This window comes from Panthera leo, chromosome A3 (genome assembly GCF_018350215.1).
Source record: "Panthera leo isolate Ple1 chromosome A3, P.leo_Ple1_pat1.1, whole genome shotgun sequence".
NCBI classification, from domain to species: domain Eukaryota; kingdom Metazoa; phylum Chordata; class Mammalia; order Carnivora; family Felidae; genus Panthera; species Panthera leo.
In genome coordinates, this window is record NC_056681.1 from 5,126,662 (window position 1) to 5,142,019 (window position 15,358).

The 15,358-nt window shown below is 53.2% G+C and overlaps 1 long non-coding RNA gene across 1 annotated transcript; it reads left to right on the plus strand.

Annotated features, from left to right (window-relative positions):
- Positions 1–2,672: 2,672 nt before the first annotated feature.
- Positions 2,673–13,371, plus strand: LOC122214855. Its single transcript, XR_006200104.1, has 4 exons — positions 2,673–2,829; positions 9,924–10,078; positions 10,333–10,736; positions 13,237–13,371. It is a non-coding gene; the product is annotated as an uncharacterized LOC122214855 (long non-coding RNA).
- Positions 13,372–15,358: the final 1,987 nt, after the last annotated feature.

Sequence of the window (15,358 nt, forward strand, 5' to 3'; positions counted from 1 at the left end):
CTTTCAATCTTACTCTCCATTTCACCCCACTCCGTGTCTTGGGGGGCGCGCACCGGGGGAGTGGATATGGGCGTTTCCAGGGACCACCTGGCAGCGGGCGCCACCGCCACCGTCTCTCCGGGCCTGTCCTTGCAGGTTTGGGACGCTCGTTTGCCCCGATCCCCTCCTGAGGCGCTCCCCAGCCTGTGTCAGCTCCGGTCCCCCTTCTCTAAGGCGCGAGACGGCAAGGGAGGCGTTTCACGCCCGCGGCTGCGCCTTCAGGGGAGACCCCAGGCCCCGCGCCTCCCTCCACCCCTCCACGGGGGACCCCACCTTGGCGCCCAAGTCCCCGCGCGCCGCCCCCTCTGTTCCTGCAACTCCGCGTCTGTCCAGCAGGGGGCGGCGTGGGCACGCGCATTCCCAGCCTGCAGCCCCGGGGCCTTTTCCTCCCTAGTGCCCGAGTGCCCGTCTTCCCACGTCTTGCAGAGGGCCTGATCAAGTGACAGCTGACGAGCCTGCTCTTTAACCCCTTGCTGACAGTTCCTACTCCCGGGGGAAGGGAGGACGAGAGGGAGGAGCCTCGGAGTTCTGTGTTGGTGAGACGCACTTTTTTTCTTGCCTCGGAACGGAAAAGAGTTCACGCGTTCACACGTGCAAAATATGCACGAATATTTGCTACGTGCCAGGCTCTTTGCAGCGGTCCCCCCCCCCCCCCGCCCCCCCGACCCCGCTCAGCGGCGCACAGAGGTGCTCACTACTCTGAGCCCCGCTTGGTAGATGTGCGCCCCGTGGCTGAGGGGAGCGGGACTCCCAGGACAGGGGAGGGGGGTATCTGGGCTGGATGTGTCTCCCCCGTTGCCCTGTCTTCTGAACGGTGGCCCACGGGGACCTGCTTCTGTGCGGTCTCCACCGAACTCTGAGGGGCTCGCAGAGCCGAGAGCTGTTACCCCCAACACCTGCCGGGTTCGCTGCGCAAAATTCTGCCTTTTGCAATGACGGGGTTCCGCGGGGGGCCTGGAACTGGCGGCGCCCCTCCCCCCGCCCGCACGGATCGGCCCTTACGACCCCCGCAGCTGTCCCGGGCAGCTCTTCCCCGAGCCCCACCTTCGGGTCCGGGCCCAAGTGCCAGCGAGTTACCGTCCCCTTGGGGCAGCCCCCACCCCCCTCCCCGGGAGTGTCCAGCGGGAGTGGCAGTCAATGCCCCGCAGGTGAGATGACCAGAGGAAGTATGGTGCCTCACCCCACTTCCCACGTGGGCTTGAGCCTCAGGGGCCCAGGTGGTGTCGGCCTTGAGAACACCTCCCCTTGCCCCCCCCCCCCCCATTGCCCCCCCCCCCAGCAATAGCATTTATTGAGCGCTTATTGTATGCCAGGCACTTCGGAAAGGGCCTTGTGGTATTTACCCTATGGAATCCTTAGGGTGGCCCCATTTTACAGATGAGGAAGGGGGGGCCCAGGTCACAGGCCTGCTAGGATTCAGACCCGGGGCTGCTGGCCTTAGCTCATCAAATGAGTGACCGAGTGAAGAAATGACAGGGCCCGAGGGAGTGAATAATGGTGGGGGCCTGGGTTCCTCCCTGTACGGTCGCTGTGGGTGGCTCTAGGCACTGTGATGTCATGGATGAGGGGCCTGTGCCAGGAGGCTGGGGGCACATCACAGCTCTGAGTGGCACCTGGGGAGGGGGGAGGGGGGACCCCCTCCCCCCCCCCCCCCCCCCCCCCCCCCGCCCCCGGGGCCAGAGCTGGTGGGAGGGGTCTTCTGTTCATCTCTGTGCATTTTATATTTTACTCATTTTCTACAAAGGCAAGTGTGCCTTGCCTTTCATAATGTGAAAAGAAAACCACAAAAAATTAAGACTCTTAGATAAAAGCACATTTAGACATTAATTAACGGAGAAAATGTAGCTAAAGTGAGCTCTTAGCGGGATGCTTAGTCAAAAGTGGTCTCCCGCATGAGGGGAAGCAGGTGGCTGGGTTGCCGATGAGTGTCTGTCCACTGTCCCCTCCAGAAGGACGGGGTGTGCCGCTGCGTCCACCCCCAAGCTGTGAGAATCACTGACCTTTATGTCGTGGTGACCAAATGCTATCTCCACAGTAACCTCGTGAGGTGGGTACCACCTTTTATCATTGTTCCTGTTTCCCAGGAAAACTGGGGCCCGGAGAGGTTAAGCAAACTGCTAAAGGTCACACAGCACCGAAGAGGTGGACCGGGACTCTAGACCCCTAAAGGGTGCCGTCCCTCCTGACTCCCTGCCCCTGCCCCCCTCGGATGGGACTCCAGCATGGTCTGTGTAAAACGCAGACGTTTCTAGAGCTGGTGAAGTTTCCCTTTAGACAAGTCAGAACCTTTGGGGTCCGCAGGGAGCGTGGCGTCCCGCAAAGGGCGTGTCCAGGGCCAACAGACCTGGATGTGCGAGGCCCTGCGGCCCCACTCACTGCGTCTGCGAGCTCAGAGGGGGAAACTGAGGCACAGAGCTGCCCAGCCCCTCCGGACTGTGGGGCTGTGGACCGTGCCCGCTACTGGTCCCACAGGTGAGTGGACCGCCTACCTTTGAGATGCTCCGGGTGCAGTGAAGGATGTGCGAAGGCTGGCAGGGGTCGGGGGGCACACGGGGGGGGGGGGGGGCCGAGGCTTGCAACCTGTGGGCGTGAGCTGCTCCGTTGGCGGGAACGGCGCCTGGCGGGGAGGGGTCTGCACTTGCTGTGGGTTCACGAAGGACCTCCCTTCCCAGGGTGTGGGGCTGTCACCTGGCCACGGGGCTTTGTCTCCTCCCGGTGCAGGGAAGGACCTCAGGCGGCAGGAGAAGGTTCTGGGCCCAGGAGCCTCCTGCTCCTCCCACGGTGAGACAGGTGCGTGAGCATTCCTGCTGGGCCCTCCCCAGGCGGGAAGCAGGGGATGCCAGGAGCCGGGAGGGTGACAGTCTGGCGGGTGCCCTTGGGCCTGTGCCGGCTCCACAGGACGGCGAGAGGGAGGGGGAGGGGTGAGAAGGATGACGGATGGCCGGCGCCTGCCGCGTTTTCCGTGGGTGTCCGGCTGGTGACCTTTGGGAGGAATGGATTCAGAAGTGAGTGCTATTTGTCTAGGCCCCGGTTCAGAGACGTCCTCTGCGTTAAATGTCAGGCCCCCACTGTCACCCAGGAAGCGGGAAGTGCATCCCGGCAGGGTTCAGGCTGGCTGAGACCCGACAGGCCCGTGAGCGCCTCACAAAGCAAGCGTGGGGCCTCCTGGTTTATGAGGATATTAATTTGCGATGCGTTCTTGCTGTTTGCCTTTCTTTCTATCCATCCCAGAAGATAGCAGGACTCTGTGTTCCTGTCTTCCTTCAGGATCCTGCCATGAGTGGCAGAGAACAGAATTTGCTGAACGACAACCCCACTCTGGTGTTTTATTTTTGAAAGGGGGGTGCCTCGGGCTGGGCCATGGCTGGGGTAATGAGAGCCGGGGAGGGCTTTTCAGGGCCGGGGGACCCGAGGCCCAGCCCTTGTGGCCCCCGGGGAAGGTGGTAAAAACCTCTGTTGGCTTGAGCTGGACTCTGGTGCTGAGCCCTCGGGTCTGCAGACCCCTGGACCCCATTCTTGGCCGCTGCCCTCAAGGGACCGCTAAGGTCTGTGGGAATCAACGGCCAGAATCCAGAGCCAGATCATCAGGGTTTGAAGTAGGCTCACCCCCTTTGCTGGGGCCTGTTGGCAGCCCCTTCCCCACCTTCGTGCCTCAAGATACTCATCTTCAAACGGACCGTCCCGGCCCGTCTCTCTCCCTCACTTTCTCTTCCCTGATCACCAGCTCCCAAGTGCTCATCAAGGGCTCTGCTTTTGGGGGACCCTGCTTAAGATGGGTTCTTGGGGCACCTGCGTGGCTCGGTCGGTCAGGCGTCCGACTTTGACTCAGGTCGTGATCTCACAGCTCGTGAGGGTGAGCCCCGCGTTGGGCGTGCTGTTGTCAGCACGGAGCCCGCTTCAGATCCTCTGTCCTTCTCTCTCTCTGTCCCTCCCCTGCTCGTGCTCTCTCTCTCTAAAAAATAAACATTAAAAAAAAAAAAAAAAAGATGGGTTCTTGAAGTGCCCAGTCAGGAACAAGGTCCGTGACGCTTGGCCTGTAAGGGCATCCTTGGTCCCAGTGTTGGGACAGTTCTGAGCTCTGCCAGCCTCACTGCCAACTTGAAGGAAGGATCTCGAGCCGGCAGGTGCACTGTGTCATTGACCCACACGACAGCCGCAGGCCACGTGCCCCGTGGGGGTCCACGTTGCCCAGGTTGGTGGTGCAGGTGGGGCTTGAAGCCAGGCCAGCCCCCGCCGGTGACCAAGGGGGACAGTGCAAGTGGCAGAAGCCGGACAGCTCTGCCTGGGACAGATGCTAAATCGGGCAATCGTGTCACCGGGATCCTCCTTAGCGAGGGGGCCGCTGGTGTCGGAGGAACTCGCCCACCACCTGGTGCCGTGTGTACAGACACCCTTTGCCTCCCCCACGCTCTCCCGGGGGGAGGGCATGAGCACCTGGTCACCCAGAAGGCAGCTCATCCCTGGGGTCATGCAGCCCAGCGGGACGGAGCCAGGATTTGAACTCATGCAATCTGGTTTCAGGCTGGTTGCTCAGTGCACATCACTGGCCACCTCTAGGGAGCTGTCCCTTTCCTGGGAAAGCACAGGGGACGTTCAGAGGAAGAAAAGGAAAGAAAGAAAGAAAACAAATCAATGCCTCTCCACCCTTTCCCTCACTTTCTTCCCTCCCTCCTCTCATAGAATCCCCGGCCTGGCCTGCCGTTTGCCACAGATGTTGACAAACTGGAAACTCCTGAGCTGATGGTATCGGACCCAAAGGGCCAGGGACGCTGGGCCAGGATTGGGGGCTGGGGGCTCTGAAGGCCGTTCTGGGCATGGTCCTGGGCCTTCACAGCCTTCCTAGGTGTCTGTGAGCCCCTGGAGGGGAGGTGGGGGCCAGAAGCTTCTCCAAGGACCCAGTAACAGGCCAGAGCATTCGGATTCTTTCTAAAAAGATCAGAGAAGCGTCTGCCCTCTGCAAGCCCGTGTCTCTTTCCCCCGCTTTCAAGCCTGAGAACAGTTTGGTCTGGGTTGGTAGCATCCTGGCACCCCGGGTTCTTTCCTGAGCTCTGGATGTCCACAGGAGCACGCGTAGACCCTCTGCTCCCCGAGCTGGGTACGCCCCGTCCAGAGGGGATCCTGAGCGGGGAAAGGCTCTGTGTGCAGAGGACAGAGCTGTGATGAGCCATTGCAATCCACCTCCCCTGTGTTCGACTTCCTTCAGGGGCGTCTTAGCATCCTAGGGGATGGAGGTTTGGAGCCACAGACTCACCCATCTGGCGGCTTGCAACCTGAAGCCAAGGCCTGGGTCTGCATTTCAAAGATTTGGCAGGAAGTTAGATGTATCTGATGGATTATACGCAATTACGACTTATTTTGGAACTTCTCTAACACGGAAGTGCTCGTGACACAGGGAGGGCATACGTCCTAACTGTCTGGCTTAGTGCAGTTTCACAACTGAACACGCCCGTGTCACCGTCCTCTAGATTAAGCCACACGTTGTGATGACCACCCCTCCCCCCGGCCCCTGCTCCTCTGCCCCCCCCCCCCGCCCCGGAGCCCCCTGCTCCCACAAAGACCCCGCCACCCTGACTTCTCTCTGGCTCCCTCAGTCTTGCCAACTCTTGCACTTGATGTAAATGGAATCACAAGGCACGTTCTCTTTTGTGTCTGGCTTCCTTGGACCAGCATGCTGGGGATTTATTTTTATCTCTGATCCCACCAGAGCAGTTTTCCAAAGGCGGGGAAAGATTCCGCGAAGCAGGTCCACTGGGTGGTTGTGGCTTATAGGAGCGATGCCCAGATGGCCATCACAGATGCTCGAGATCCAGGGTGGCAGGCCGGTGGCTCAGGGGCCTGTCTCGTCCTCCATCAGGTTTAATCTGACCTATGCAGTGCTTAATGGATACTTTAATATATATACCAAAGTGGAGGAAATACAAAAGAACATTTTCACACACATTGTCCAGAATTGACAACTTAAAACACTTCTGGTCATTTGTTGTTGTTGTTATTGAGGTGAGATTCACATCACATAAAAAGAACCATTTAAAAATGCACAGTTCAGGGGCGTCTGGGTGGCTCAGTCAGTTGAGCATCCGACATCGGCTCGGGTCACGATCTCAGAGTTCGTAGGTTCGAGCCCCGCATCAGGCTCTGTGCTGACTGCTTGCTCAGAGCCTGGAGGCTGCTTCGGATTCTGTGTCTCCTTCTCTCTCTGCCCCTCCCCTGCTCGCGCTTTGTCTCACTCTGTTTCTCAAAAATAAATAAGTGTAATAAAAAAATTAAAAATGCACAGTTCAGGGGTGCCTGGGTGGCTCAGTTGGTTAAGCATCTGATTCTCAATTTCGGCTCAGGTCATGAGCTCACGGTTCGTGAGTCTGAGCCCCGCATCAGGCTCTGCACTGACAGCTGCAGAGCCTGTTTGGGATTCTCTGTCTCCCTCTCTCTCTGCCCCTCCCCTGCTCACGTGTGCTCTCTCCCTCTCTCAAAAATAAATAAAACGTTAAAAAAAAATAAAATAAAATGCAGGGGCGCCTGGGTGGCTCAGTCGGTTGAGCATCCGACTTCGGCCAGGGTCATGATCTCATGGCTCATGAGTTCGAGCTCGGGGACGGGCTCTGTGCGGACGGCTCGGAGCCTGGAGCCTGCTTCGGATTCTGTGTCTCCCTCTCTCTCTGCCCTTAACCCCCTCGCGTTCTGTCTCTGTGTCTCTCAAAAATAAAAGCAAACATTAAAAAAATAAATAAATAAAATAAAATGCACAATTCAGTCTGGCTTATTACATTCATGATGTGGTGCGGCCATCACCTCTGCTTCTAAACCATCTTCATCCTCCAAAGGGAAATGCGGTCCCCATCGGCAGTCTCTGCCGTCCCCCACCCCCTCCAGCCTCTGCTAACCACCAACCCGCTTTCTGGCTCCCTGGGTTTATCTCTCTGGGAGAGTTCACGTCCGTGGGACCGGACACAATGCCCTCTAGCACCATGTACGTTGTTGCAAATGGCAAGACGTCATGCTTTTTCACAGCTCAGTAATATTCCATCGTGTACGTATACCACAGCTTTATCCATTCATCTACCGATGGACGTGGAGGTTGCTTCCCTATCTTGGCTGTTGCAAACAATGCTGCTGTAAACATAGGGGTGCATATATCTTCCCAGATTAGTGTTTTCGTTTTCTTCGGATAAATACCTAGCAGTAGAATTACTGGATCGTATGATATTTCTATGTTTCCCCCCAGAGCCCTACAGACTGTTTTCCGTCCAACAGGTGGCCTTTTGTGTCTGATTTCTCTCACTCGCGTTACGTCTCTGAGGCTCATCCGTGTTGTAGCGAGTAGCGCATGTCAGTGCTTTCCTGTACTGCATTTCCTTTTTTATGACTTCTGCTCATTTGTGGTTCATTTTTTTCGAACAATGAAACATTACCGAGAAGGTGGAAGAGTCCCCTTTTGCCACAGAGCTTCTGTTCCCTGTTCCTGGATTCCAGGCATGCGATCAGTCCCGGGCAGTTTTCTCTTTAAGCTGGGAATTGACGGGGGCGCCTGGGTGGCTCGGTGCGTTAAGCATCCGACTTCAGCTCAGGTCCTGGTCTCCCGGTTCCTGAGTTCGAGCCCCGCGTGGGGCTCTGAGGTGTCAGCACGGAGCCCGCTTCAGGTCCTGTGTCTCCCTCTGTGTCTGCTCCTCCCCCACGCCCCCCCCCCCCCGCCGTCAAAAATAAATAAACATTAAAAATTTAAACTAGGAATTGACAGGCAACCTGAGCTCTGTAGCTTTGGCCTCTTCGAGCGGATCAGGAGCCCCTGCGCTGAGCACGGTGACCATCAGGGACTTCAGCTGCGTGGCGCCCCCACCAGGAGAGCTTGAGCTCTGCAGGTGGCTCTAGGTCCATTGGACCCACTTCACTTTCCGGCCGCTCCCCGCCCCCGCCAGCCTCCGACTACGTAGCCCCTGAAGGACACCTGTCTGTGCCCCATGCAGGTCTCTGCTGAGCCACTGTCTTTGCAGATCAATGAAGAAAATGAAGACATCACATCTCTTCCATCAAGGTCTGATTTAAGAACTGGCCCCTATTCCAAGAGACTGTGTGCTTTACTTCGTTGGTGTTAAATTGTTCTTTGATGAGATACTTGCGTTGTAAACGGTGCTTGTCCGGGGGTAGCAGACCTTTTCTGTAAAGGGCCAGAGAGCAGGTATTTTCAGCTTTGCAGTATGTCTGTTGCAAACCACCCCCCACGGCCACGTAGCAGGAAAGCAGTCACATCAGCAGGCAAACAAATGAGCGTGGCTGTGTCCCCATAAGACTTAACTGACAAAAAGAGGTGGCAGGCCAGATTTGGCCAGCCCTCCTCTCAGAAACGGTGCTGATGGTTATGTCTTTTAAATATTCTTTACTGGGGCGCCCGGGTGGCTCCGTCGGTTGGGCGTCCGACTTCGGCTCAGGTCACGATCTCACGGTCGGTGAGTTCGAGCCCCGCGTTGGGCTCTGTGCTGACAGCTCGGAGCCTGCTTCGGATTCTGTGTCTCCCTCTCTCTCTGCCCCTGCCCTTCTCGCACTCTATCTCCCTCTGTCTCAAAAATAAACATTAAAAAAAATTAAAAAAATATCTTTACTTACCGAAACAAAAACTTACTACTGATACAAGTAGTTAGTCCCTGCAGTGGACACTGTTGATGCTCATGAAGATTTCTTCCCCCCTTACATTGAGGGGTGGTTGGGAGACTTACGTTGGGTAATGAGCCGTAAACAGAAGTGACACGTGTCACCTCCAGGCCAGCGTGCAGTGACATCTGTCGTGGACCGTGCCGTCTATCACCACCATCACCCCCCCAAACGGTGTGATCACGCACCCCATGACCGTTCTGTCGCGGGGACAGTGGTGGCAGAAGGATCGTTGTCTGGGGCCAGGGGAGGCCAAGACGTGTGGCTGCAGCAGGGGCCGCAGAACTGCTGGAATCGAGAATTTCTCTTTTGACACGTCAACTTGGAGATGCCTCTGCGGCGTCCAAAAGCAGGTGTCAGAAAGGCACTTGGAAACACGAATTTATTTTAGAAATTGTAAACTGGGCTGCTGGCGTATTTGGTTTAACTGGCATTGTACTCAACTGTGATTTAAACACAAGAGATTAAAAACAAAAGATGTTGGGGCGCCTAGTGGCTCAGTCGGTTAAGCGTCCGACTTCGGCTCAGGTCATGATCTCGCGGTCCGTGGGTTCGAGCCCCGCGTCGGGCTCTGTGCTGACAGCTCAGAGCCTGGAGCCGGCTTCGGATTCTGTGCCTCCCTCTCTCTCTGCCCCTCCCCTGCTCCTCTCTCTCTTTCTCTCTCTCTCTCTGTCTCTCAAAAATAAATAAACGTTAAAAAAATTTAAAAAATACAAAGAAAGAAAAAGATTTTAAAACCTGTAAAACTTTGGGAGATTTTACATTTATAAAATCCAAAGTGTCCTGCCTCCTTTGAATAATGGGCAGATCTGGCCACGCTGGGCCCCAATTTCCCGCAGCGGCGACCTGCCAGCGCTAAGAAGCAGGGTCGCTATACAATCTGCCGCCTCGACTGCCATTCCCAGAGGCCCCGGGGCCCTGACTCTGCACGTCAGTTGCCATTCATTGCTTCACTCAGGATGCTGCGGTGGAGAGGGCCCTCCGCACCCACGTCTCCACTGAAACTAGCTCAACAAAAGACAGTGCAAGAGAGTCACGTTCCAGAGGAATTCGGACGCCATGTGCTTTTTCTTACACTTGGTGCGTTTTCTTGTGTGTCAGAGGGTCACCCTTGCTGTCTCAGCCAGCGGAGGAATTTCAGCGGCCGCCTGGTGCGCAACCTGCACACCCAAGATCGGGACGGCCCCGGGCACCCTTGGCTTTTGTCGGTGCAAGCCTGTGACTGTGCTCCTATATTTCAGTGTCATCCTTTCACGAAGACGAGTGGGAAAACAGGAATTGCCGAGACCAGGGATGAGAGGCAAAGGTCTCCCACGTGAATGTCATTGCAACAGAGATGGGCGTGGTATTTTTTTAGGGTTCTCCAGAACTATCTGTATGTACATATATAAAACAGGTATGCATATACATATTTGTTATACGTATAACTTATGTAGAATATATATATGTATAATATATACTATAGATCCCTTATATATAATATGCATAATATAATAAAATATAATATACATTCATTAGATATAATATAGAAAATATATGTATAGTATATAATATATTCATTATATGATATAAAATATAATGATAATGTAATATATGTTCATGTTATATATATTATATATATCCAGTAAGCATATATTTGTTTTCCATAAGGAATTGGCTCACGCAATTATGGAGGCTAAGAAGTCCCGTGATCTGCCATCGGCAAGTTGGAGACCCAGGGAGGTCCGAGCCTGGAGGCCCAGGGAGGGCCAGGAAACCCGGGGTGAGACATTCCAGCTCAAGCAGGCAGACGGGACGAAAATGTGGGGGAATTTCTCCTTCCTCCACCTTCTGCTCTATTCTGGCCCTCAGCGGATTGGGTGAGCCCAGCCCCCATCGGGGAGGGCCATCTCCGGTCATGCTAATCTCACCGGGAAACCCCCTCACTGACACACCCAGAATGAATGCTTGATCCGGGCACCCCCGCGGCCTGCTCAATTTACGCAGGAAGTCCACCACGGCAGGTGACAGGAGGCAACGTGGTGTGCCGTGGCCCACGTGGGTGCTCACAGGAGGTAAGTTGGATGGTTTTCTGTTTAGTCTCGAAAGCCACGATGACGTCACATAGGTGTGGCACTAAATAGCGCAGCCTCTGGTGCCGTGGCCAGCCCCCCCCCCCCCCCCCCCCCCCAGCCTACAGAGACACAACGGGCTCCACTCCAACTTTGGCCGGCCGTCGAGGCTGGTGGCCTTGCACACACCCGGAAGGCAGGGACAAATTTATTACTCACGTGGTGAGGATTCTTGGAAAGAGCAAGGGGGTGAACGGCTGGGGTTACGGTGGTGGCTGGGGGCGGGGCGGGGCTGAACTTGCCACGGGTGCCAAAGCATCGGGCGCCCTGCCTTCTTCCCCGTGTGCCCAGATGCGGGCGGAGTGGGAGACCGATGGGTGAGCAGTTTGATATAAAAACATGGGGTCAGACTATCACACTGACGCTTCGTAGAGACCCAGGAATGCTTCCCTCCACCCCCAGTGGCTGTCCCTATAAGGAGCACCACCAGCAGGCTCAGCCCTGGCAACGCACCCCTTCTGCGGGGCACCCGGGGTCCCAGCCTCTGGTTCCGGGGCTGGCTCTGCTCTATTGCTCTGTGCCCACCATATGGCACAGGTGGCTTTCTCTTTGCCCGGTGTCCCCCGGCTCAAAATTCCATGTGTGTCCTCGTGGGAATGTTATAGTCAGACATCGAGAGGCAAGATTTATTTCCTAATTAAATGAGAGCATCCTGCACCGCAGATCGATCAATCATACCCACACACCAGCACACAGACAACAGTGGCTCAACTCCTGTCTGAATGTCTCCGGGGGAACCGACGGCTCCCTCCGGGTGCCGGGATTCCAAGGCTGCGGCTTATCCAGGAGTTATCGTTTGCATCTCGTGGAATCAGAATCGTCACCCGCCCGTGCAGAACGCGGCTTATTAGCCACACAACCATCTCCCCAAACCGAAGCCCAGTCAGGTTGCCTCCCGGAGATGCGATTACACATGGCGAGTGTAAAATCCACAATTATTCCGGCCTCCCTCTTGAAAGTTTGAGTGAATGGCCCAGAAGGATGTGAAGATTTCTCTTTTTCACGGGGATACGGGCGGAGTTGCATTTACTTGTGGGTTTCGGAAGGAGCGCCCAGCTTTCTCTTGAGCCTTAGCAACAGCCAGGTCTTAAATGTAGTGCGTGCTGAATACATGTGTATGAACTAAAGTGCCCGGGGACAGCCCTATTCTACCTCTTGAAGAGAGAGCATCATTCTATCGTTCTAACCAGCAACAAGAACAGCAATAACAGTAGCAACACTCACCCTTGGCTGAATCCCTTGGCCAGGCTAGACGTCTTAACAGATACTTTATCGCCAGCTTCTCATTTTATCCTTACGCTGTTTCTAAAGAATCTATTCCTTTGCTTCAAGGGATGCAACCAACGCCTTTTGTGGTGTATGCTCGGCCAAGCCCTTTCTAACCTCATCCCTGTTGATCCCTACACCACCCCCAGGGGATAGTTTTGTGTCCTCGTTTCTCAGCTGAGGAAGCAGGGGTGGGAGGTCTGGCCACCTGCCCAGAGCCACGCGGTCTGAAAGCGGAGGGCCTGGGTTTGAGCCCCACTCTCCACGCAGCACACTGCCTGTGTCCTCACCTTTCCACTGACTCAAGAGAAGATATAGCCAGCCCGCGTGGACCGCTAAGGACACATTTCATTTCATTTCATTTCATTTTTTATTTTGTTTTATTTTGTTTTATTTTGTTTTATTTTATTTTATTTCGCTTTATCTTTTCCCTGCTAAGAACAGTTTTTTAAAAGAAATTTTCACCTTTATTTATTTTGAGAGAGAGACAGAGTGCGAGTGGGTTAGGGGCAGAGAGAGAGGGAGACACAGAATCGGAAGCAGGCTCCGGGCTCTGAGCTGTCAGCACAGAGCCCCACGCGGGGCTCGAACCCGTGAATGGTGAGATCATGATCTGAGCTGAAGACTGACACTGAGCCGACTGAGCCACCCGGGCGTGCCAGTGCTGATAACCTTTTAAGTCCAAAATCTCTTTATCAATCCCCAATGCCAAAATACTCCCAAATTAAGAAACGTTACTATTATAGTTTGACAGCAATGCTCATATGGTGGCAAAAACCTGACCTTAACTGATTCCTGGTGCCTTAGAGTCTTGACTCCACGTGAATAGTCTTAAGTTTTGCTACAGAAAGATTAATGGGTTTAATTGTGTGGGGCTGCCCCAGACCTTGTCAGAGGGGTAACGTGATACACAGAAATTGACGAAGTCCTAAATTCTCGAACACACGTGGCCTCAGGCTTTGGCCACTGGACATCAGTGCCCGCTGGGGCCTTTCTACACAGGTGTATTTGAACATGTAGCAGCGAGAGCTGCGTTTTCTAGTGGTTCTATTTTCTTGCACCTTGCAGTTCTCCTGTAACTCAGACGTAGGAGTTTCTAATTTATCTCGGACTGAGATGTGCTTGTGACAGAATCCATTCTGAGTCCCCAACCCAATTATGTTTTGCATCATTTCAGAGGCCGCTCATTTAGACCAAGGCCCATCTGGAGGTTCATTGCTGTGATGTATTTCGGCATCATGTACACAGGTTCACCAGCCTCGTCTCGACCTTGGAAATGTTGTGGTATTTTACAGTGTGTGGTGACATTTATGAGCCCATTTGGACACCCACAAAGAGGTTGATTTCCATAGATTAAATGTCAAGTTTGAAACTGTCCAGGGTAATTGAATCCTGGAGCGCTGTCCACTTAGATTCTCAACCAAGACTGTTGACTGTTGAGATTCTCAACCGTGCTGTTATGAGCCCACAAGAGCAGCCCCAATTACTTAGGTCTGACCGAGGCCAGGGGACACAGTGGGAGTGGGGGGCTCAGGGCAGTGGAATTTGATACCCGAAGAAATATTGCCTCATTTACACTTTTTAAAATGAAATACACATGTGGTTAGTTGGTAAGTAAATTATCGGAGGCAGAAAGACCCTACCAACTGAGGTTTTCAACGTGTTGGTTAGTTGATGAAACCTAACCATCTGCGTATGAACAAGTACAGAAGGGTGAAAAGGAATTCATCCTTCAATCACTGTCCAAAGGGGGTATGCATCTTCAGACTTTAATCTGAGTCTCTCTCTTTTTGAAAACAAATTTTAGAACTTCTGGTCACCATGCTGTACACGGCATCCCCATAATTTATTTATTTTATAACTGGAAGTTTGTACTTTTTTAAATTTAAATTTAAATTTTTAAATTGACAGCCAAGTTAGTTAGCCTCGAGTGCAACAATGATTTCAGGAGTAGATTCCTTAGTGCCCCTTCCCCATTTAGCCCATCCCCCCTCCCACAGCCCCTCCAGCAACCCTCTGTTTGTTCTCCATATTTAAGAGTCTCTTCTGTTTTGTCCCCCGCCCTGTTTTTATATTCTTTTTGCTTCCCTTCCCTTGAGTTCATCTGTTCTGTGTCTTAAAGTCCTCATATGAGTGAAGTCATATGACATTTGTCTTTCTCTGACTAATTTTGCTTAGCATGATACCCTCCAGTTCCATCCACGTAGTTGCCAATGGCAAGATTTCATTCTTCTTGATTGCCGAGTAATACTCCATTGTATATATATACTACATCTTCTTTATTCGTTCATCCATCGATGGACATTTGGGCTCTTTCCATACTTTGGCTATTGTCGATAGTGCTGCTATAAACATGGGGGTGCCTGTGTCCCTTCGAAACAGCACACCCGTATCCCATGGATAAATGCCTAGTAGTGCAATTGCTGGGTTGTAGGGTAGTTCTATTTTTAGTTTTTTGAGGAACCTCCAGAGTGGCTGCACCAGTTTGCATTCCCACCAGCGATGCAAGAGAGATGCTCTCTCTCCGCATCCTCACCAACATCTGTTGCTGTCTGAGTTGTTAATGTGAGCCATTCTGACGGGTAAGGTGGTATCTCATTGTGGTTTTGATTTGTATTTTCCTGATGAGGAGCGATGTGGAGCATCTTTTCATGTGTCGGCTGGCCATCTGGATGTCTTCTTTGGAGAAGTGTCTATTCGTGTTTTTTGCCCATTTCTTCACTGGGTTATTTGTTTTTTGGCTGTTGAGTTTGATAAGTTCTTTATAGATTTTGGATAGTAACCCTTTATCTGATATGTCATTTGCAAATATCTTCTCTCATTCTGTCGGTTGCCTTTTAGTTTTGCTGATTGTCTCCTTCGCTGTGCAGAAGCTTTTTATCTTGATGAGGTCCCAGTGGTTCATTTTTGCTTTTGTTTCTCTTGCCTCCAGAGACGTGTTGAGTAAGAAGTTGCTGTGGCCAAGATCAAAGAGGTCTTTGCCTGCTTTCTCCTCGAGGATTTTGATGGCTTCCTGTCTTATGTTTAGGTCTTTCATCCATTGTGAGTTTATTTTTGTGTCTGGTGTAAGAAAGCGGTCCAGGTTCATTCTTCTGCATGTCGCTGTCCAGTTTTCCCAGCACCACTTGCCGAAGAGACTGTCTTTATTCCATTGGATATTCTTTCCTGCTTTGTCAGAGATGAGTTGGCCATACGTTTGTGGGTCCATTTCTGGGTTCTCTATTCTGCTCCATTGATCTGAGTGTCATTTTTGTGCCAGGAAGTTTGTACATTTTGACTCCCTGCACACATTCTCTTCT